The 23,571-nt window shown below is 38.6% G+C and overlaps 1 protein-coding gene across 9 annotated transcripts in view; it reads right to left on the bottom strand.

The window, feature by feature from the left end:
* Positions 1–23,571, bottom strand: part of TBL1X (transducin beta like 1 X-linked) — a 311,634-nt gene that overhangs the window by 167,984 nt on the left and 120,079 nt on the right. For 8 of the 9 annotated variants that reach the window (XM_043500524.1, XM_043500574.1, XM_043500312.1 and 5 more), the window contains one exon: positions 19,279–19,352. The exons of the other annotated variant lie outside the window; for it this stretch is intronic. The gene's annotated coding sequence lies outside the window, so the exon portion shown is untranslated. The remainder of the gene's footprint in view (positions 1–19,278; positions 19,353–23,571) is intronic. 9 annotated transcript variants of the gene reach the window in all.

Genomic DNA, 23,571 nt, shown 5'->3' with positions numbered 1-23,571 from the left:
ACATACCCCCAAATCCTTCGTTATTTTATAAAACACTATAGGAGAAGCCCCATTTTACTAGAACGTTTCAGGTTTACAATTCAATTTTTGATATTCGAGAAGAAAGAGGGCTGTCTGCAATTATTCTAATCTTTACCCTGCCAAGGTAAGGGAATACTAAAGTATTACACAGAACAGGGAAAATAAGATTACAGTAACATTTTACTGGGGGAGGGGCACATTTTACTGTTACTGCTGTGTGCTGCACCAGACTCTATTATAACAATATTAAATTTGTAGAAACTAAAGACTGCACATTGTATTTGTCAAATTATGGAGTTTAATTGGACTACTAGCAGTGTATTTGTTGCAGCTAAATTGGCAACCTTTACTTCATGTTTCATTGCCATTTCCCTTTTAGATTTTTGTTGTGGCTGTTACAGTTTGAGGTATTATTGATCTAAGCAGCTTACACTAGGTGTTATTCATGCAAAATGATGCACTTGAGGTATAAAAATAAATGTGTTATCTTTGAGTGCAAGATACTGTAAAGGTGTCATCTGCTCTGACCCTTTCACTCATGAGGATCCCTTTTGCAGGATCAGAGCCATAGAGAATTACACCCAGCATATCGGGATAGGTTTCAGAGTAGCAGCCATGTTAGTCTGTATTTGCAAAAAGAAAAGGAGTACTTGTGGCACCTTAGAGACTAACATTTATTTGAGCATAAGCGATGAAGTGAGCTGTAGCTCACGAAAGCTTATGCTCAAATAAATTTGTTAGTCTCTAAGGTGCCACAAATACTCCTTTTCTTTTTGCATATCAGGATAGTTCACCATGGCCCTGGGGTAGCTTAACCCACTAACTAAATATATAACTAAAGATAAGGCAGCATTCTCTAAAACATATTCGAAAGAGGAGGATAAAAACAGTCCGTACTCCCATACCTGCAATCTATGCAACACATAAATCATACTGGAAGTTAAGATAAACAACTTTCAGTGTTGCTGGGAAGAATGATAGGAATGCATAACAGCTGCTGGGGATACCCATATGTAATAATAAAACTCCCACCTCATATGGCCCAACAGGTTGATTTTGGGAGAGGAATTCTGCCTTTCTATAGTGCTTTTTGCTCCATGTTTAAGGGGCAGCCACCTGGGCACAATTCCCCATTCTACTACTTTGGTGACCAAACCATCTTCTAGACCAGGGATCAGCAACCTTTGGCATGCAGCCCGTCAGGGAAATCCACTGGCGGGCCAGGATGGTTTGTTTACTGACAGTGTTCGCAGGTTTGGCCGATTGCAGCTTCCACTGGCCGCGGTTTGCCGTCCCAGGCCAATGGGGGCTGTGAGAAGCGGCGCAGGCCGAGGGATGTGCTGGCCAACACATCCCACAGGCCCATTGGCCTGGAATAGTGAACCACAGCCAGCGGGAGGTGCGATAGGCCGAACCTGCGGACGCAGCAGGTAAATAAACTGTCCCATCCCGCCAGCGGATTTCCCTGACAGGTCGTGTGCCAAAGGTTGCCGATCCCTGTTCTAAGCCCTGGCAAACAGCCTGCTTGACCCCCTAATTATTCCATAGAGGGAACCAGGAAATCCATGCTGGATGTTACTGCTTTTCCTTTAAACCTTGCTCAGACTGAGATGCCCCACTTCAGTGGGGTTTTCCCCAATATACTATATTGCATTCTAGGATATCTCAGGATCAGAGCAAGGTTTCAAGAACTAGCAGTAGTGCCACCGAGCAGGAAATTCCTAGGTTCTTCTGCAAAATACATTACCCAAATTCTGAGGAAGGGGAAAGTAGGTCTACTAATTGGCCCCTTAAACCAAACCAAACCAGACTAGATAAAATGGAACTGTAGTCTGCCTTTCCATGCCCCCAGGGAGCTAAAACTGGAGCAGACCAGCCAAAGTGCTCCTGAAGATGTTAGTGGTTTCAGTGGATAGAAAGACAAAGGTCCTCTCTTCAGAAGATACTATGAGGTAAGTGTGGAACTCGAGCCTGCTGGGAACTGTGTACAGAAGCAGGGGCTGGTCTTGGCCCAAGCTTCATCAAAGATCACCAAAACAAAGGCTCACACAAAAATTGAAACCTACCGTCTTTTTTGAGTGTTCCGATTTTGTGGTGAAAGTTCAGCACAGCTCTAGTCAGAACCTGCTATACCAGCAGGAGCTTGAGGTCATGTAAGCAGGTGTGAGGAATCAGGAAATAAGATTGAGAAGAGATTCTTACTGGTAGTTTGTTGTAGGGTATATTTCCTCCGACATATTGCTGGAGCCAAAATGTTTTTTATTCAGCATAATAAATTGAATTGAGATAAATCTACATACATTGTACTATCAACAACAGTGCAGTGAAGGAGCCAAAGTAAAGATATAAAGTAAAGATAACAATATTGTGATATCCAGGTCACAGCAGATCAGTCATTTGAGGATATGCAACAGGCAGAGAGGACAAGTGCCCCCTCTCGCAATAGCAGTTATTTCAATGCAAACCTTCCCTCTCCTCCACACAGTAGAAAGAGAATTTAGTGTTCAAGAAATAATACAGACACCCCTTCCTATACTAATAATACAGCTTAGTTTTCTAAAATTTTCTATTCTAGACTATTATTTGCAATTCACCATTAAGGGTTAAAACAAAAACAAAAATAGGGCAGAGCAGATACGGTAATAAAAGGGTGACATTTTTAAGGTGTTTGAAAGTACATGCCCTTTGCTGAGATTTCACCAGGACAGTTTAGCTAGGGTAAAATGCAATGAGGTTTCACAAGAAAAAAGCCTCACCATCATGAAGACTAAATATTATGGAAAATTGGGTGTACTAATTCCATGATTCAGCTGCCACAGAATCCACCCCCACTACAGAACTGTGCTTTGAAGTCTGAGCTTGCATTTAAAAAATTATGTTATCTTATGTTTGGGAAGTTTATCTTCAATTCGCATTTGGAAGAGTTAATATATGCAGTGCTGACATCAGGATTCTGACTCAAATATTATGAGTTAACTAAGACTGCATCTAACTGGCATATATAAACATATGTTTTGTAAGCAAAAACAAACGTTCCACAATAATAGTATCATACAGTCTATTTCTTATGGTACATGAACAGATACCACTTGTTGGCCAAGTTCATTAGCAATGGAAACCTGGAGTTAATCAGCTTAGTTTTCACCCTGCAGTTACAGGGAATAAATAATTAGATTATTTTAGAAGGTGAGAAAACTTTATTTATATTAATATATTTATAACTCTTCTTAGGTTGCCACACTAACAAAAACAAAGGCATTCAGAGAGCTGTTAAGATAACAACAACAAAATTTGGCTCTGACGATCTGTTAGATGTTGGTTAAGGTAGTCGTTTTAAGATCTGGCAAAAAAAGAACGGAAAATCTCTATAGGCCACCTATCCAAAGTGTTAGATATAAGAGAAATCAGAAATGTTTGTGAAAATATTCCTTAGAGTGGTAATTCACAAAGATCCTGATTCTGATGGATTGTAATGCCACAAGGAACCACTATGATCATTTCATCTGGCCTGGTATCCTTCCACTGCCTGGAAGTAATACAGAATCAGCCCCTACATGATCATAAAATGTATTCTATACCTAATATTTAAATAGGGTACCAGAGTCTCTATTGCTTTGTATTTTGTTTAGTTATTTACAAGTGCCATGAGTGAGTATAAAATACTGATTCTGGAGTGTTTTAACACCACTTTATACTGGTTTTGAATAGGTATAAATGACTGTGCAAGATAGCGGAGAATCAGGCCCCAGATACGTAAGTCCAGAACCATTCTTGAATTTGTTTTGGTTAAAATGGAAAACAGGATGCAATGAGAAATAGAAATAGTGACCATAATCTGATTAGGTATGTAATTAAGACTAAACTGTGAGATCAATAAAGGGAAAGATAAGGAAGTTATTTTTCAGCACAGTATGTTGAGGGGAATATAGGAAATCTGGTGGAAATGTAATGGCATAAAGTAACAGATGGCAGACACCCACAGGACATGAAATATGTTTGAAGATTATTGGCTGAATAGCATGATTAAGAATATATGCTATCTAGCAATATACTATGGGTCAAATTATGATGTACAGAGTTAAGTCTTAAAAATACTATCTTCCAATTTAGATAACACACTTTTAAAAAAAAAAAGAGACAAGCTCAGACAAATGGGAGAAATTTAAAAGGAAAGCAACACAAATGACTAAGCTTTGGGAAGTAAGGAAAAGGGAAATTTGAGAGAACAGAGCATGTTCTGGCTAAATAAATGACTAAGGGGAAACACAACTGTCTACAAATGTGCCACAGGGGCCAATTAGATACATTAATCAACAAAGATGGAACAAGAAATAATGGGCTCAGTACAGAGAAGAAAATTTGGGTTATCTATTAGAAAACACGTTGTAAGAACAGTTAGACAACAGAACAAGCTACCAAGGGAAGTATTAGAAACACCATCACATTGGGTACCTAAAGCCTGCCAGGAATGATTTAGGAATAGTTAGATCAATCCTGCCATGAAGAAAGGGGACAGATTAGATGATCCATGGTATATCTTTTCCAATCCAAATGATACTATGGTGGATACACTTCAGCAGAAATTCTTCTGGAAGCTACTCCTTCCTATACAGTTATAGCTACACTAGGTTAAGGCCCTCACACTCAAGTGGTACATTTGCCAGGCCCAACTGGATAATACCAGGCTTGCTGTACCAGTCTTTGCTGAGCCACTTGGGGTGATCCTGTCCCTCCATCTGCCAACAATTAATAAATCCATGTGTGGAACTACTTAAGCCTCAGTAAAATAAAACACCTTAAAAAAAATCCAGAAACTTTATGCAGACTTTACCAATTCCAAAGGAGATGGGAAACCGGCAATACACAGTTAAGTGGAGTAGACACAAGCCCAGGTTATCAATGTGGAATGACCATTAGCTGTTTATTTGTTTAGACTTATTTAAAATGTCTTCTCTTGTTGCACACATTTATTAAGAAATCACTATACAGTTAGACTAATATTTAAATTAAAATCCTTCCCTTAAGAAAAATCCTTCAATTAAAGCTTTCCACCACTCCTTCTCTTCCACTTTGCCCTCAAACCCAGGAATAGAGAACAGCAAAACTTTGCAGTGTGACCTGAAGGTCAGCAAATTCTAGCTCTGATACTCCAACAAGGTAAATTATTTCCAAAGGAAGGGGCCTCTCATTGACAAAGCCCTGCCTCAGTCCTCCACCCATGTAAACTAGGGGACTGGTAGCCTGAGCACCTCAGCTGATATCTGTTACCACTGTGTCACACAAAGTAGTCTCCGATGTAACCAGGAACCAAACCACTTAGGGCAGCAGGTTTAAAAACAACACCTTAGATTGCACCAGAAATGAAATGGAAGCCACTATGGAGCACAGATGTCACATGCTCCCTGTAAGAAACACCCCTTAAATGAGAAGCTGCATTCTGCACCAGCTGGAGTTTCTCTGAGTGATCTTAAGGTGAAGCCCCATGGAGAAGTAATTGTCATCTCCAGATTGGATTACTGCAAAGGCAGGGATAATAACTACAGTTAGGAAACAAGTGGATGCTGGGCCATCATAAAACAGCTTGGAAACAGAAGAAGAGAAAGCCAAAATGATGCTGACTTCAAAGCAGCTTTGGAAAGGGCATTGACCTTTGACTGGCTAAGAAAGCAAGCAAGCAAGAACCCCTGTTGTACCCTGTATCAGGAGAGGGGAAAGAGTTCTTGGATTTCGGCCCAGTTAATATGAAATAGGAACTGATAGTAAAGCTACCTTCTATCAGGCGGCCTGGACTGATAGTACCCACATGTGTATTTGAAAACTTGTGCTGTGTGTTTCTCCTTGGAGCTCCACTAAATTCCCTTTGTTCATGTACAAAACATCTTGGTTTAAGGAGTCTTAAACCAACACCCACAATCAGTCAGAGAGAGTAGACGCTCCCTCAATTAAGAAAGCCAGCTATGGTCAGACAGAGATCACCCCATACTTACTCAAAGGACGGAGCAGACGTCAATAGACTTCTTGGCATCCATCCATAGTACAATTTCCTACAGCTATTACACTGATGATTCAAATCTAATTTTAACAAGCAAGCAAGCCTTCTGCTGTCAGCAACCATTGTTCCAAGACAGAAGAAAAATACTTTAAACACAATTTCATGCCTTTCCACACCTATATTTTTATGTTGTTTTGTATTCTTGGGGAGGGGCACAGGAAGGGGAAAAAAAGAGAATTCTTCCCATTGTGGAGAGAAGCTAGCAATTTTAGCACTAACCAACACATAAATTGTTTTAAATTTGTCCCCCGAATCTTTGTACAAGAGGTGGTGCTGCCTAATTTCAGAATTAAATCTTTAAAGCACAATGCTATCCTAAAATTTTCACTGAAGAAAGTACAGAGAAGCAACAGGTTGCTATGACAATGGATCAGATTTCAGAAATGTTTCCCGTATCCGAGGAATTAAGAGTCTTTTAATTAAATCATACAAAGCCAACATGTTCTTAACATCCTTTAGTCAAATTTAGTTCTAAATGGGAGGCTGTCATCCAGCTTTCAAACAAACAAACAAACAAAAAACAGAATGTGCACATCTTCTCTTTCCTGTTGAAATTGTGCACATCAGGGCAAACACAATGGGCCATGATGCTAAGCTGCAAAGAAACAATCAATCTACATGACCACACATTGTCACATGGGATGGGTTTGTCAGACATGTTTCTGAGCCCAGATACGAGACAGACCAATAGGTTCTTTTCTTTTTTGGTTTTGACCATAGAAGAGAATAGCCTGTGTCTTTATGCCAACAAAAATGTTTATATACAGTATTTATGGACAAAATAGGAACCAAATGATCATATGGCAAAAAGCAAAGTCCAGTCTACTGTACACCAACCTGATCATAAAGAACTAATACGCATGGAGTGGTCACTAATCATCATCAGTTTTGGAGATTACTCAACAAAAATACTATACACGTGGCCCTGGGATTCTGTCTATACCAGGGGATAATAAGATGAAGTGGACAAGCCTTTCTGACAACGTCTATATGCTTAGCCAAATTTGCTCTCAGTTGCAACAAAAATCAAGTCAGCAATGGGGCACTTCCTGTTTATCTGTGGCATATTTTTTTTTAAAAAAGATTAAGCTAAATAGAGATGTCATTAAAACAAATGACATCCTGTGGTATTGATGTGATGAATTCCTATATTTAGGATGCATACTGCAGTGAGGTATTTATACCTTGCAATGGCAAATGTTTACTTTTTAATAGAATCCACTGTACATTTAACTGCAAAACAGGTATAGAAAATACTACTTATGTCAACATTGCCTGGTTAATAACTCATCTAAAAAACACAACAACATTGTCCAAAGCTAAGCAACATTTCTGAATGGAGCTGTCAAAAACATGAGAAATCAAGTGCTGTGTGTCTTCTCAGATAGACCTTGTAGAACATCTGAGGGGTATTTAATCTGATCTCTTTTGTAAACTTGAATAGGTTCATATTCAATAGATTCTCCATCTAAAAAACCCTCAAATTTTTTCACTCTCTTCTCCCCTCAAGCACCAAAGGATTTTTTGGTTTTTTTTAAAAGCAGTAGCATTAATTAAACTTTGTATTAGAAGTGCCTGCAACATTACCAGACAACTTCCACAGTAAATAAAGACTGAGAGAACAATTCTGTAATTCTGGAAACAATAAAATGTAGTTTGTTTGGTTTGTATTTCCAAATTCTCTCTATAAAGAAATAGCACCAAGCATTCAAATAGTTATTCACATGCATATACTAAGCGGGGGACTCTCACCTAACAAGACATATTAAAATATCATATCTGCCATGGGATGCTTCAAGAGAAGCACTTGATAAATCCTGCGTTCCAAGAGGTAGCTCTGCAGCGTTCCCTGCCATGTTACCAAACTTGGTTCTCAGCTTACATATAGTATTTACAACACTGTAGTTCTCACATATCCTGTTACCAAAATAAGCTATCGCCCCAGCTCAAGAATATATACTTATACAAATACATCTACCCTGAATCAGAGACGTTTGCATATTTTAAGGCCAGAAGGGACCATTGTATTCTGACCTCCTGCATAACACAGGCCATAGAATTCCACCCAGTGATTCTTGCATTTAGCCCATAGCTTCTGGTTGAACAAAGTATAACTTTTAGAAAAATATCAAAACTTGATCTAAAGGCTTAAAGTGATGGAGAAACCATCACATGCCTAGAATAATTGTTCCAATAGTTAATTAACTTCAATGGAAAAATTTGCCCTTTATTTCCAGTCTGAATTTGTCTAACTTCAATTTCCAGCCATGAGATCTCGTTACATCTTTGCCTTCAAGATTAAATAACCCTCTACTGTCAGAAATACTAACATAGGTATCCACAGATTGAAAGGTAAGTTGATCACAATCTTCTCTTTGATAAGGTAATTAGATTGAGCTTCATTGGTCATTCACTCAAAGACAGGTTTTCCAGAATAGTTTCTCAATCCTTCTTGAACTATATTCTGAATACTTTCCAATTTTTTTTATTTTATTTTTTTAAAAACATCCCTGTTAAAGTATGGATACCACACCTGATACAGTATTCCAGTGCTATATACACAGTCAATACTACCTCCCTACTCCTTACTCAATAGTCCCTGTTTATAGAACCAAAGATTGTATTAGCTCTGTTAGCCACAGCTTTGCACTGGGAGCGTATGTTCAGGTGGTTATCCACCATGACCTTGATTGTACCTTATTATGCACAAATGACATAAAGACAAACAATATTAGTAACGAAGGTTGGAAAAAAAAGCATCCTTTCAGGGCTTTTAACTAGGGCTGTCAATTAATCGCAGTTAATTCATGCAAGTAACTCAAAAAAATTAATCACAGTTTTAATCACACTGTTAAACAACAGAATACCAACAGAAATTTATTGAATATTTTGGAGGTTTTTCTACATTTTCATATATATTGTATTCTGTGTTGTAATTGAAATCAAAGTGTATATTTTTATTACAAATATTTGCACTGTAAAAACAAAACAAACAGTATTTTTCAATTCACCTCATACAAGTATTTTTCAATTCAAAAGTGCAATCTCTGTCATGAAATTGCAACTTACAAATGTAGATTTTTGTTGTTGTTACATAACTGCACTTGAAACAAAATAATGTAAAACTTCAGAGCCTACAAGTCCACTCAGTCCTACTTCTTGTTCAGCCAATTGCTAGTTTGTTTACATTTACAGAAGATAATGCTGCCCTCTTCTTATTTACAATGTCAAAAGAAAGTGAGAACAGGCATTTGCATGGCACTATTGTAGCCGGCATTGCAAGGTATTTAGGTGCCAAATATGCTAAATATTTGTATGCCCATTCATGAATGCCCAACATTCATGCTTCGGCCACCACTCCAGAGGACATGCTTCCATACTGATGATGCTCATTAAAAAAATAATGCGTTAATTAAATTTGTGACTGCACTCCTTGGGGGAGAATTGTATGTCTCCTGCTCTGTTTTACCCACATTCTGCCATTATTTCATGTTATAGCAGTCTCGGAGGATGATCCAGCACATGTTGTTCATTTTAAGAACATTTCACAAAACGCAAAGAAGGTACCAATGTGAGATTTCTAAAGATAGCTACAACACTAGACCCAAGGTTTAAGAATCTGAAGTTCCTCCAAAATCTGGGAGGGTTAGTGTGGAGCATGTTTTCAGAGGAGCAACATGCTGATGTGGAAACTTCAGAATCCGAACCACCAACAAATAAAATCAACCTTCTGCTGGGTGGCATCTGACTCGGATGATGAAAGTGAACATATGTCGGTCCACACAGCTTTCGATTATTATCGAGCAGAACCAGTCATCAGCATGGACGCATATCTCCTGGAATGGTGGTTGAAGCATGAAGGGACATATGAATCTTTAGCGCACCTGGCATGTAAATATCTTGCCACACCAGCTACAACAGTGCCATGAGAATGCCTGTTCTCACTTTCAGGTGACATTGTAAACAAGAAGCAGGCAGCATTATCTCCTGAAAATGTAAACTTGTTTGTCTGAGCAATTTCCTGAGCAAGGAGTAGGACTGAGTGGACTTGCAGGCTCTAAAATTTTTACATTATTTTATTTTTGAATGAATTTTTTTTGTACATAATTCTACATTTGTAAGTTCAAATTTCATGTTAAAGAGATTGCACTACCGTACTTGTATTAGGTGAATTGAAAAATACTATTTCTTCTGGGGGGTTTTCAGTGCAAATACTTGTAATCAAAAATAAATATAAAATGAGCACTGTACACTTTGTATTCTGTGTTGTAATTGAAATCACGCAGTTAATTTTTGTAATCACACAATTAATTTTTGGAATTGCTTGACAGCCACCTTTAAACTATAATGGGGCTGAAAATATCAGGATAGAGGAATGCCATTCTGCTATTATCTTTATAATTTAGTTGGAGTTGGTCCTGCTTTGAGCAGGGGATTGGACTAGATGACCTCTTGAGGTCTTTTCCAACCCTAATCTTCTATGATAATTCACCATAACTGCTATGAAGTCATTTGAGTTGGAGGTTGATCCTTCAGTGTGCCTTTTGGACGACTCTCCTCATCTGCCTTCCTTTTTATCTTTTTATCGGGGTTTCACAGGACTCTGCCATTGGCCCCCTTCTCTTCTCCCTCTATATCTGATCTCTGGGTAATCTCATCTGCAAAAACAAATTTAACTACCATTTCTACGCTAATAACTCACATATCTACTTCTCTACTCCAGACCCATCTTCCCTGCACAAACTAAAATTTCAACCAATCTCTGACATCTAGGGTGATCAGATGTCCCGATTTTATATGGACAGTCCCGATTTTTTGGTCTTTTTCTTATATAGGCTCCTATTACCTCCCACCCCCTGTCCTGATTTTTCATATTTGCTGTCTGGTCACCTTACTGACATTTCCTCACAGCTGTCTAGGCTTTGGCTCAAGATAAACATGGCCAAAACAGAACACTTAATCTCCACCCCCATAAGCCCTTTCTCATTCATTGTGGACAACACCACCATTCTGTCATTCAGACTCATAAAATGGCTGTCATCTTCAACTCTGACCTTTCTCTAGGTCCTCACATCCAGGTTATGTCTAAACCTTGCCAATTCTTTTTCCATAAATGTCTAAGATACGGCCTTTCTTATCCATCCACACAGCTAAAACTCTCAACCAAGCTCTCAATCTCAATTACTGAAATATCCTTCTCTCTGGCCTTGACAAACACAATCTTTCCTTGCTTATATACATTCAGAATACCACTCTCCTAGCCCCTCTCTTTGACCATGTTACCCCACTCCTTACATGCATCTGCTGGCTCCTCCTCCTCTGTCAAATAAAACATAATCTACTTGCCTTCAAAGCCAAGGCCTGTTATGGCCTAGCCCCTAATTTATCACATAACACTATCAAGATGTTGACTCACCTTTGATCGGCCAGTGATGCCAGTCTCCAATCACCCACTTAAGCACCTTCATGCTTTCTCTCATGCTGCCCCTTATGCTTGGGAGAAGCTCCCCATAAATATTTATAAAACCGGTTCATTATCCTCCTTTAAAATCCTTCTTAAAACTCTCCTTTTCCATGATGCCTACAAAAACTTGATAATTTTTAAGACTACTGGTGTGCTGAGATCATTGCCTATCACGCTGACCAATACTGTCTCATTATTTCCTAGTATTATCCATTTGTCTGTAACCCATCTGTTGTCTCTTGTCTTATACTTAGATTGGAAGGCCTTTGGGGCAGGGACCATCTTTTAGTCCTGTGTTTGTACAGCGCCCAGCACTGTGGGGTCATGCTGCACGACTAGGGCCCCCCAGGTGCTACCACAATAAAAATAATAAACAACAGAAATATAAGCATTTAGCATACTTAATTACTGTAAAAATATTTTGCTAATATCTAGTAATAAGCTTAGGACCAGACTTTCAAAAAAGCTTAACACACAGCTGCTTCCATTGTCAGCAAATGCAGCTGTGGGCTGCTGAACTCTTCTTTGAAAATCTGGTCATCAATGTTTGGGGACCAGAATATGGTCAGGCTTTTGAGAAATCCTAGCTACCCTAAAAATACCTTAAAGATAATTTCACAACCAAATCTTTAAGCATTATTAAAACGTAGCCTATTATACATGATATCTTGTTTGAAAATATAAATGCTGTCTGAAGCTGAGGTTATGGGTAGGTGCCTAGGCTGGCTACCAGAGAGGAGTGACATTCTGGAGCAGCCTTCCAAGAGGAGCAGTGGGTGCTAAAACCCTAACTTGTTTCAAGACTGAGCTTGGTAAGTTTATGGAGGGGATGGTATGATGAGGTTGTGTACAATGGCATGTGGCCCATCTCCTATTAGCAAAGATCTCCAGATGGCACACTGGAAGGGGAGAGCTCTGAATTACTACAGAAAATTCTTTCCCAGGTATCTGGCCAGTGGGTCTTGTCCACATACTCAGACTCTAATTGATCTCCATATTTGGGGTTGGGAAGGAATTTCCCCCCATGTTAGATTGGGGGCGGAGGAATTGCCCTCCTCTACAGTATGGGGCATAGGTCACTTGCTGGTTAGTAAGAGCATGTTAATAAAATCTGTAGATTATACTAAACTGGAAGTCACAAATACAAGTGAGGACAGAAAAATAATGCACAGGGATCTAGAAAGATAAAAATGTACAAAAAATAAATGAGATTTGATTTTGAAAAATGAAAGGTACTACACATTTGGAACAAAAATAATTCACGACATATTGAATGGAAAGGAGAAATTTGGCAGAGAAATAGAAGAGATTATGGACAGCAAACTATACTAGAGCTTGCAGTAGAATTTGGCAACAGAAAAAAAGCAAATTTATTTTCTGGGCAGCATACACAAAGAAATCACATCATGGGCGAGAAAGTAATAGTCACTTTTATATTTATATATGTCTATAGTATGATCAGACCTAAAATTTTGGACCTATTAGCAGAAAAACATTGGTAAGTTGGAGGAAGTTCTGTGACTGGCAACAAAATGGGAGCTAGAGGAAAATGGGACCTGGTATGGGAGCTAGAGGAACTATCTTATGAGGTTTCAGAGTAGCAGCCGAGTTAGTCTGTATCCATAAAAAGAAAAGGAGGACTTGTGGCACCTTAGAGACTAACAGTGCATCCAATGAAGTGAGCTGTAGCTCACAAAAGCTTATGCTCAAATAAATGTGTTAGTCTTTAAGGTGCCACAAGTCCTCCTTTTCTTTTTATCTTATGAGGAAAGATTACAAGAGCTAAATATGTATAGTTTGGCTAAGTGACAACTAAGGGAGGGAATAGAACATAACTGTTTACAAGTATCTGAGGGTACACCCACCAAGGAGGAAGACAAATAATTTTTCATACATGAAAATGAAAGTAGGAGTAATAGAATAAAATTAAGAAATGGCAGATCTTCACTGAATATCTGGAAAGGCTGTCTGGACAGACAGGGCTACTGGCCAGTGGAATAATATCCTAACGGGAACAAAGGAGTACCATTCCTGGACAAAATATTAGAAAGCATACTGTAAGGAACAATCCTGCACTGGCAGAGAGGAGTGGAGTAGGTAATCTAGTAAGTATTTTCCATCCCTATTTCTATAAGATGTGCATATTTTAAGCAAATATTTACCACCACCGCCCCAAATATACACTTCTATATATTCTCTTGAATATAATAATTAAAATTATGTATTTTATTATTTTAATATAGCAGCTCTCGTACAGCTTTTAACATGAAGAAACGTTCCTATAATTTAATTTATATGGCTTGAATGTTAACAATAGCCATCTATGTTCTAGTTTACCTCCCGTCCTTCACCTTCTCATCAAAATTAATAATAAAAGGAGCAAGATATGCTTTAGAATTCAAAGCTTTGCTCCCTCCCCTGACTTCATAGCCTGGCTTATTGAGATCTGTATATCCAATCTAATTATTTTGGTTCCAATTTCCAACCCTATCAGTGGTGCAAGAAATCAAAATGCTAGTCTCCTGAACGCATTAGGATCTAAAAGCTAACCGCTCCTCATTTCTGCGGCATCACTGTGTGGCCCAAAGCTCCCGTCACAATACAGTTTATGTTCACTGTTCTGGATGTGTCTTGAGAGGGTTTTACCAACGTACAGATATTGAACATTTCATAGATTTCAAGTATGCTGCAGCTTGTTGCAGCATTTGGCTCTGTCACACTATAGCCAATTTTAACAAGAAGCAGCAGTGCTATGTTAAAAAGGGAACTGGGTTTTTTAAGTCCCTTTCCCATCTTTTAGGGGTTTTTTTCATAGAAAAAAATTGTGATTACCTTCTGTACAACATTTTAAAACTGACACTAAGCAGCATCACATACAGTGTCTGCAAGTTAGGGGATCCCTATGTTGAACGCTACCTAAATTCCTTGGGGTCTGTTTTCACTGACTAATACTCTCTCCCCCATCAAATTACAATCTTACTTAGATTTCTGATGCATCAATGCCTCAAAAAAAATCATATTCATTTCTACAGCTTTTACAAATATAATAAATGATTTGTGTTTAAGTCTGAGTCACTGTTTTATTTTTTTATTACGAATATCATATGTTTGGCAAGCTGTCTGACCTTCCTTATGATGAAGAACACTGCAACAAACAATTTGCTGTATCTTTAAAGAAATGGCCAATTCAATTACATAATGCCAGAAGCTCTCAAATCCCTCTCTGCCAAACGTCTTCCCTGTATCCTGCCACAGACAGGCCATTTGTATTCCAGCACAGTAGGACACTTGTTTTATTGAAGCGTACAGTTCTACTTAGGTACTATCAACAAAACACCATTTCAGTTTTCCAGTTCTGTGTTCCTTTTCTGCCTTCTCTAGCCATGGTTATATTAAGATTTTCAATTTTACTGACCAAAAGTGTGTACGTTGCTAATTATGTGCCTAAAATCTAGTAGCTATTGACTAGTACAACAAAATACATTAGTGACCAATTACAGTAGTTTTTGGGAGCATTGGTTACCATTTTAAAGTATTTAATCATTGCACTTAAAGTGAAGTTTGAGATTCCCTTTGAGACTACACCACTAATTGCTTCTGTTTTGCCAGTTATTGCATGAGATGGTTTGCAAAAAGGATCAGTAAAGATGCTTTCTAAATATCAGAGATTAACCAAACAAAACAAGTCAGGGCGGTAATGAGTCTTTTTTCATCCGCCTAAAGAAGGTGCAGAAATGTTCATTCATATCACAGAGCATCCTCCACATAACCGTCTCCCCCTTCATTTCTTCCAATACCTCTCAACATTTGGAGAGACAATAGTATAACAGTATTGCTGTTCATGTGTACTGCACATTAACTTCATTTGCATTTCTATTGACGGTTAGTATGAAAACTGCACCTGCTCTAAATAGAGCCATTTTTTCCTGTGTGATAGGTGAACAATATGTGGGAATTCATATGGCGATAGTATGTTTAAAAGGAGTTAGGCTCTCAAAAAAAAATCTAGACAAATATTGAACTATATCATCATAATGTAGCCTCCTGCTCTCCAGGAATCATTAAAAAAAACATTCACCCTCTAAAGGAACTTGTAATATAACGCATTCTTGTTTAAAAGCCAACATCCACCTGCAAGTCCCCTACTAGTGATCAGTTCTCATTTACAGCCTCGTAAAGCAGCAATATCTATATATTTTAATGCTGAGGCCAAACAAGGGACTTTTCTGCCTTTCAAATTTAGTGATGTATAGTTTTCCAAACCCCAAGGAAAGGCTATAACACTTTGAAATAAAATGGAGATTTAATTTCATTAACATTTTAGGTTTGATCAGAATAAGGGATTGTATGCTGAAGATCAAAAGTAGTCTTCCTAGCACCTATCCAGTTCTACTACTTTCCTGAAAAGCAGTAATTTCAATAGATGCAACTGTTTAAATAAACTAATTTTGTTTCGTTTCATTTTCATGAATTTTGGATTAATTAAACTTCAAATGAGTCAACCCTTATCCTGACCCCCATCCACATAAAACACCCTATGAAACAAGTTTCTTATAATATAAAAGAGAAGAAAACCTTCTAGAAATAACTTATAAAATGTCAGTTCATTAAGAATTTCTGTAGATAAACTGATATAAATTGTAAATACTTAATTCATCTCCATAAGAAAGAAAGAGCCCTAAGTCCCCAGATAATGAAAGATTATCCATCAGACTCATTGAATACTAGTAACACAGTATCTTAAAAAATTACTGTCAAACCATTGGCTGTAGTTCACAATAGTAATAATCCCTCTGAAATTAGCGGTTAAACACAGCTAAAATGCTACGTGCTACAGCATCAACAGGCTTTGCTTGGTTTCATCTTTGCCTATTAGCTAAAAAAATCAGACATTAAGTTCTGTTAAATTATTTCTCAGGGACTACAGTATAATTTAATACCACACACACAAAGTTGCACAAAAGAATTTTTATGATGTTGCAAACTAAGGGCCAGATTTTCAAAAGAGCTCAGAACACTACAGCTTTCATTCAGAACAACGTTCCCACCAGGAGCAGCTGGGTACAGCATATGTACAAAAAATGTCACCCTTCATTTATTTGCCAAAAAGGGAAAATCTGGCCTCAGTGCACTCACTTTCAATTTTAAAAGGAAATGCATGGGTTCACATTGATCACAAGTGAGTAGCAAACATATGAGTAGGCCGGATAAAGCATTTGATAAACCACTGTAGGGAAGAATCCTGTACCAATAAGGGGATAAACTACATAACTTAACTAGAGTGCCTTCATCTTCTGATTCTGTGGTGGACTTTTTGCTTTTTTCATACAAACCAAGGACATATATGGTCTTCCTGGCCTACTGTTCCAGTGAAAAGAATCACTTATCTCTGTTCCAGTGCAGGACAAATACTACTACATGTTCTTTGAAAAGCACAGAATGACAACCTTCCTTTCCACCAACAAGCTTCTTTGTCATTTAAACGATTGAAACTTTTAAACTATAACTCCAGAGAGACCACCTTTGTTGCTGCCCTTAAAAATGACCAAAAAAAGTGAACAATGCAGAGTAAGAAAATAATCTTAAAATGAATGCTTGAATTTATACAGAGTCCAAGATACTAAAGGCCAGGAAATACCTTGTCAGACATCACTACCAATAGCAACAGACTAAGTACAAAGAGAAGGACAAATAACATAGGGTTTATAAATGAAAACTTTTGATGTGTATTATTATAAAAGTTAAAAAAACAAGAAAACATCTCTGAATGGTCTATATCAGATTGAAAACAGAAATGTTAAACTAATTTTGATTTTAAAATATGCAACTGTTATTTAACAATATGATATTTCTCCCCTTTAAAAAACGTTTACACCTGCACACTGGGGTCTTTAGGGTAGATCCTGGATATTCATTGGTTCAAGGGTGTGCCTGGGCATATATCATTTGCAGGAACCAGCCCTTAAACATGAACAACAAATTCACATGAAAACAACCACCGAGTTTTAAAGTTGCAAATGACAAACAATGTGAGATTACTTGAGTTACAAAACAAAAAATGACCTTAAGTGTGTGTGTGGGGGGGGTCTTACTGTATTTCACAGCAAAGATAAGAATAGATTCTTATGCTACATACATGTGGGTGTGTAATGAGTCTAAAATCTTACATGGTGTTGTAGCTTATGAAACTTAGTGGTTTGTTATAAGAGGTGTCATGTTTAATTCTCTCTTTATACCACAAGTGATTAAAAAGGCAAAAAATTTATACTTGCACTATAAAGAAATAATCAGTTAATACCACTGCAAGCTAAAATACACTTGCCTACACAGCTATCATACATTTATCAACTTCTTCTTATTTTCATTCATTGAGTACAGGAATATGATTAAGCCATGGCAATGTTTTCGAATCAAACACACTGATATCTGTCTAGGTCAGACATGAACCGAAAGCAATGGACTTTGTAAGAGACAGTTTCTCTAAAATGTAACATAGGTAGAAATCAAGAATCATTGCCTTACATAAACAACAATAAACCTTCTCAAACTAAAAATAACTTTTATGGCAATGATAAATTCCCAGCATGGAGAAGTGCTACGATTTTGGTATTCTTTTCATAAAACTCGATGACCTTTGCCTCCATATTAAGAATACATACTAGGCAAGAAAGGGGGGAAAGTGGTCAGTGCTATAGTTTGCTTATCTGCTCATTCAAACTACCCCAATTTACATGGGATCCGTTTATATTTTAAGGAGTATCTATTATGAACCACCTTACCCAGTAAAATGAAAAGTCTTGGGGCTGGCATAGGGGGAACATAAATTTGGTTCTTGGATTCTCACTTCCTAAGAAACTGCCAGCACCTTCAGTCCTGTTATGGAAGGGAGTACCCTTGCATTACTTAATGACGACTCTTTTAATGGACTCTGCAGCAGCTTTTCCCGCAATCAAAATGGCAAAGAGCAACAATGGTCTGCAACTTCGGGCTTATCTTCACATACACTGGTGCAGCTGCATTGCTGTAGCACTTCCTTGTTGTTTTTGTGGATACACGCTACCCCGATACTTGACACTTTAGTGAAGACACTATTACACCGATGGGAGAGCTTCTTCCATTGGTGTAGTTAATCCACCTCCTCGAGAGGTGGTAGCTATGTCAACGGGAGAAGCCCTCCCATTAACAAAGCGCTGTCTACATGCAGGGTTAGGTCGTAGCTCAGGGGTGGGAATGTGAATCCAGAGTCCTCTCTCATGTGCTCTTTTCTACCTATCTCTGTTCTCTGGTGCTTGATTGTTTATGTGCTCAAACCTTCCTCTATAAGGCCTTGATCCTACAAAGTGCCATGCAACCGGGCCCCAATCCAGCAAAGCGTGTGCTTAACTTGTAAGTCAGTGATAGTTCCATTGCACTCAGCAGTTATTCTCAGAAAACTAAATCAGCAAAAATAAAAGGCCAACAACAACAAAAGATGTTTTAGCTATAATCTTTTTCTTCATTTAACTTTATACAGGCTTTGAGGGTAGAAACAAAAAACAAGGCCTTTTATGAAGTACCGAAGGTAATATACAAGCTCTTAAAGAAGCAAGCCCAAATATTCTTGCCCTGTTTCATTCCAAGAAACCTTGAGTCATCTGCATAGTTTCCAGGGATTAAAGCCAGTACAGTTAATATTTATTTTTCAGGCACAGAAACGCTAAAAAAAGCTGACAGTATTTTAATTATTTAAACATTTACTTACTCAGGGGCAAATGTAGCCAAATACCCAGTCTCCCCCAGATTTTCCCTTCAGGCCAGTTTCCTATCCTTGGGTACCTGTTAATGACAAAAAAAAAAAAAAAAGGAAACACCAAGTTCATACAAGTTCTTCAAGAGTTCATGACGTTATCCTAATGCTCCTTGACCCAAAAAGTCAACTAAAAGTGCTAGATATCTGGACTGATAACAGGATTCTCTCTCATCAATTTACTCGACCAGAAAAAGGCTAAATGGACTTTTCTGTGCAGGGAGACTGCTCACTTTGACCAGTTCTGCAAATCATTCTGTCTGTAGAATCAACAGAACATCAAAGATTTTTTCTGAGTGAAAACTAGTGTAAATTCAGGCTACTGAAAGGCAAGTTTGATGACACAGGCATCCTTTATCCTTTTTTTAAAAAGGGGTATTAATTGAAAGTGGCACAATCAAGGTTTTATTGGCCACAGATTTAATTTACCTTAAAACTGTTATTGCCTGAATCCTACAGATTCAATTACCTTTTTATATATTGTGAGAGTTTTTGTGATTTTATTTACTTAAGGTAAGGGACCAATTAAGGTAGGGACCAATAAAAAATATTGATAATTATGACGGTATGACATAACAGTTGAAATTATTATCACTAAGCAATAACCATCATGTTACTCTGAACTATATTCAGAGCACAGGGGGCCAAATGCTGATAGCCAAGTGGAAAAAAAGAACAAAGTTCATGTAAGTCTGAATTTCTCCTGTTAATACGGTAGAAAAAATGATACACGAAATGAAGGGGGGAGACTAATTATTTCATTAAAATTTCTTATATTTATATGATAAAAGTAATTAAAGAAAATTCAAAACAGTGGCGAGTTGAATATACATCGAAAATTTTTAAAAGGGTTAAATAAAATTTTAACTGTATTCTCTCCAGTCTTATCTTCTTTCGCACTGTCTATCCAGGCTTTTCCAGAAGAAATATAGAAAAGTCATGGCAGCATCAACCCTCTGCTCCCTCCATCCTCCGATCTTTAAAAGAAAGTTATTTAAGTTACAAAATCAAGCACTTAAAAGCTAGGAAGTCCCAGAGTCAAGGTTGCCTGTGCAAGCAACCTGTGCACTGAATAAGGCAGGAGTCCTATGGAAAAAATAGTAAGTACATATGTCATTAAAGAATGTATCGTAATGCAGATGCACATCAATATAAGCACCAATTTAAGCATTCCTAAAACAATTGTTCCTAAAAATTCTTTACTGCCCGTTATAAAATGTAACTACATCAAAAGGATACATTTTCAATTTCTTTTATTAATTATTATTAATTGTAGAATAGTTTTAGGATAAGGAGCAATCAGCAAAAGATGAGAGGAGAGTAAATTAGATTATTTTTTACCACCATTAGGGTTACAGTATTTTATATATAAATTCTAATTGCACAAAGGCCTATTGAATAAAACATGACAAATATACAACTGTCCATGGACTGGTCAAATTCTGACCCTGGTATAATATGGCGAAAAGGGGCACAAAGAGGTTACTTCCACCCTAGGACCACAAGTGCTCCAGAGAGAATGAGGGAGGACTCTTCTTCCATTACCATCTGTCTTACAGTGCAGGAAGGGATCTGAAACCTAATGGTCCCCCTATCAGCTCCCTGACATGCAAGTTTATTACAGAAATTAAAGAGACAATGTGGATGAGGTAATATCTTTTATTGGACTAACTTCTGTCGCTGACAGGTACAAGCTTATGAGCCACACAGAGCTCTTCTTCAGGCTTGGGAAAAATACTCCAAACATCACAGCTAAATGTAAGATGGAACGGATTGTTTAGTATAAGTAGATAGCACATGCTGTAAGGGACCATTCAAGGCAGAGTGGCCTGTTAACGCTACACTGCATCACAGAAATGTCAGCCATGCCGGGATCTCTAGGTCATACAATCCAGTGAGCGTCTACTCAGCTCAACGTCCACCAATTCGGTAGACCCGCTACCTCCATCTGGGACATCATGGAAGCAGCATGCATGCTCATTGCCCCTCTGCTAATACCCACTATGCTTTCTCAAATACCTAATGGTCATAAATGGGAGCCAAGCTGGGTAGAGTCCAGGAAGAGTTTGGTTAACATGTAAGCATTACGTAGTCACCTCATGGATCCTAAAACAATCAGGCTGTGCTTACATAGCGGGACTGAAGAGAAGAACGATGGTCTAAGTAGTGTTCAATTCCCTCCTCTGCCACAGACTTCCCACTCTGACCTTGGACAAATCACCTAGTCTCTGTGCTTAGTTCCGTATCTGCAAAATGGGGATAATAGAGCTTTGCTACCCCACAGGCACTTGTATTTATCCTTGCATTAAAGATTGTGAAGCATGCAGATACTGCAATAAATGGGAGCCATGTAAATACCATAGATAGAGACAGGTGCACTTCCTGTGGATTCAATGCTGCAGAGCCCAGAATTTGGCCCTCTGTGCATAAGCACCAGATAATGAAAATAAATGCTCCCAATTAATTTCAGCTGCTCTTTTAAATCAAAACAAAAATGGTACCATTCAGTGACAACCAGGGCTGTTGACTTCCTTCAGGCATATTAGTAATAGCAAGCTCCCACTCCTGACATTTTCTGGACCCCTGAACACAACATTGCCCTTGATTCTGTCCTTACATTTTAGATTTGAATAAATACAGTTTCTTTCTTGAACAATGTTTCATTTGGAATTTTTGCCCTCTGCCCTGTCCCCTAGGGATAAGCCTGGATCATCTTCCCCCCACGGAGAAGGGAAGTAGCTAATAGCCCAACTTCACACGTTCTTAGGGAGAAAACAAAAACCAACCAAAGAAATGTTCCAGTCTCTTCCTGCACTGTATCTATTGTGTGTGTATTTATGGTTGAATTTTGATCCTGAGATGATCTCACAGAAGGTGATTGGGGGGTTCGGGGAGGGGGAAGAGAAAGACATCAGTGTTTTCCCCATGAAAAGTGTGTGTATGGGGGGGAACCAAAAAGGCAGTCAACATGATTGATTGCTTTTGGGATTTTTTTAATTATATTTTTTAAGCCATTCCAAGTTTGAAACAACTGGGATTGGCAATAGTGGCGTTCACATTAACAGAGCTTGGCTTTCAACAAACCAAACTAGAACTGAGAAGTTTCATTACAAAATCAAATCCCATGAAAGCTTCATGATGAAAGTTTTGCCCACCTCTAATTCAAGTCGCACACAAAAATAGCTTGGGAGAAATCTCCACTACATGCAGCTTACCTTAGATCAGTGTTTCTCAAATGCGGCCAAAAAAGTCATAAAAATAAAGGGAAGGGTAACCACCTTTCTGTACACAGTGCTATAAAATCCCTCCTGGCCAGAGGCAAAACCTTTTCACCTGTAAAGGCTTAAGAAGCTAAGATAACCTCGCTGGCACCTGACCAAAATGACCAATGAGGAGACAAGATACTTTCAAATCGGGAGTGGGGGGAAACAAAGTGTCTGTCTATCTGTGTGATGCTTTTGCCGGGAACGGATCAGGAATGCAGACTCAGAACTTCTGTAAAGTTAGTAAGTAACCTAGCTAGAAATGCGTTAGATTTACTTTTGTTTAATGGCTGGTAAATATGTTGTGCTGAATGGAATGTATATTTCTGTTTTTGTGTCTTTTTGTAACTTAAAGTTTTGCCTAGATGGATTCTCTGAGTTTTGAATCTGATTACCCTGTAAGATATTTACCATCCTGATTTTACAGAGGTGATTCTTTTACCTTTTCTTTAATTAAAGAATTAAATGGTGGTGGCAGCATAGGGTTCAAGGACAAGGCAAAGTTTGTACCTTGGGGAAGTTTTTAACCTAAGCTGGTAAGAATAAGCTTAGGGGGTCTTTCATGCAGGTCCCCACATCTGTACTCTAGAGTTCAGAGTGGGGAAGGAACCTTGGACAGGCACCAGGGACTTTTCTTGTGGCTACAGCCTCCTGGGTAGTGGGGGTGGGGGGATAAAACAGTGGCCCCTCCCCTGGGGCCACCAGCAGCAGTTGGGCCCTGCCCCCCTCTGGAGACACAAACACTGGAGGAGCAGGCAGCCAGTGAGTTCCCCACCTTCCCGAGGATAGTGGAGTCAGGCTTCAGCCCTGGAGTGGCAGGAGGCAGGCTCCAGCTGTGGGACTTTGGGCTCCATTCTGGGTCCCAGGGTTCATCTCTGGTCCCCGTCCCTTGGGGGCAGGACTTTGGGCTCTGTACCCCAGCTGTGCAGCAGCAGGCTCCGGCCCAGCCCCTGGCTGGATGTCAGTGGGCTCTGGCCCCAGGCTC

The sequence above is a fragment of the Dermochelys coriacea genome, chromosome 1 (genome assembly GCF_009764565.3).
Source record: "Dermochelys coriacea isolate rDerCor1 chromosome 1, rDerCor1.pri.v4, whole genome shotgun sequence".
NCBI classification, from domain to species: domain Eukaryota; kingdom Metazoa; phylum Chordata; order Testudines; family Dermochelyidae; genus Dermochelys; species Dermochelys coriacea.
Note: the sequence above shows the minus strand (reverse complement) of the source record. Positions and strands in the feature narration are given on the sequence as shown.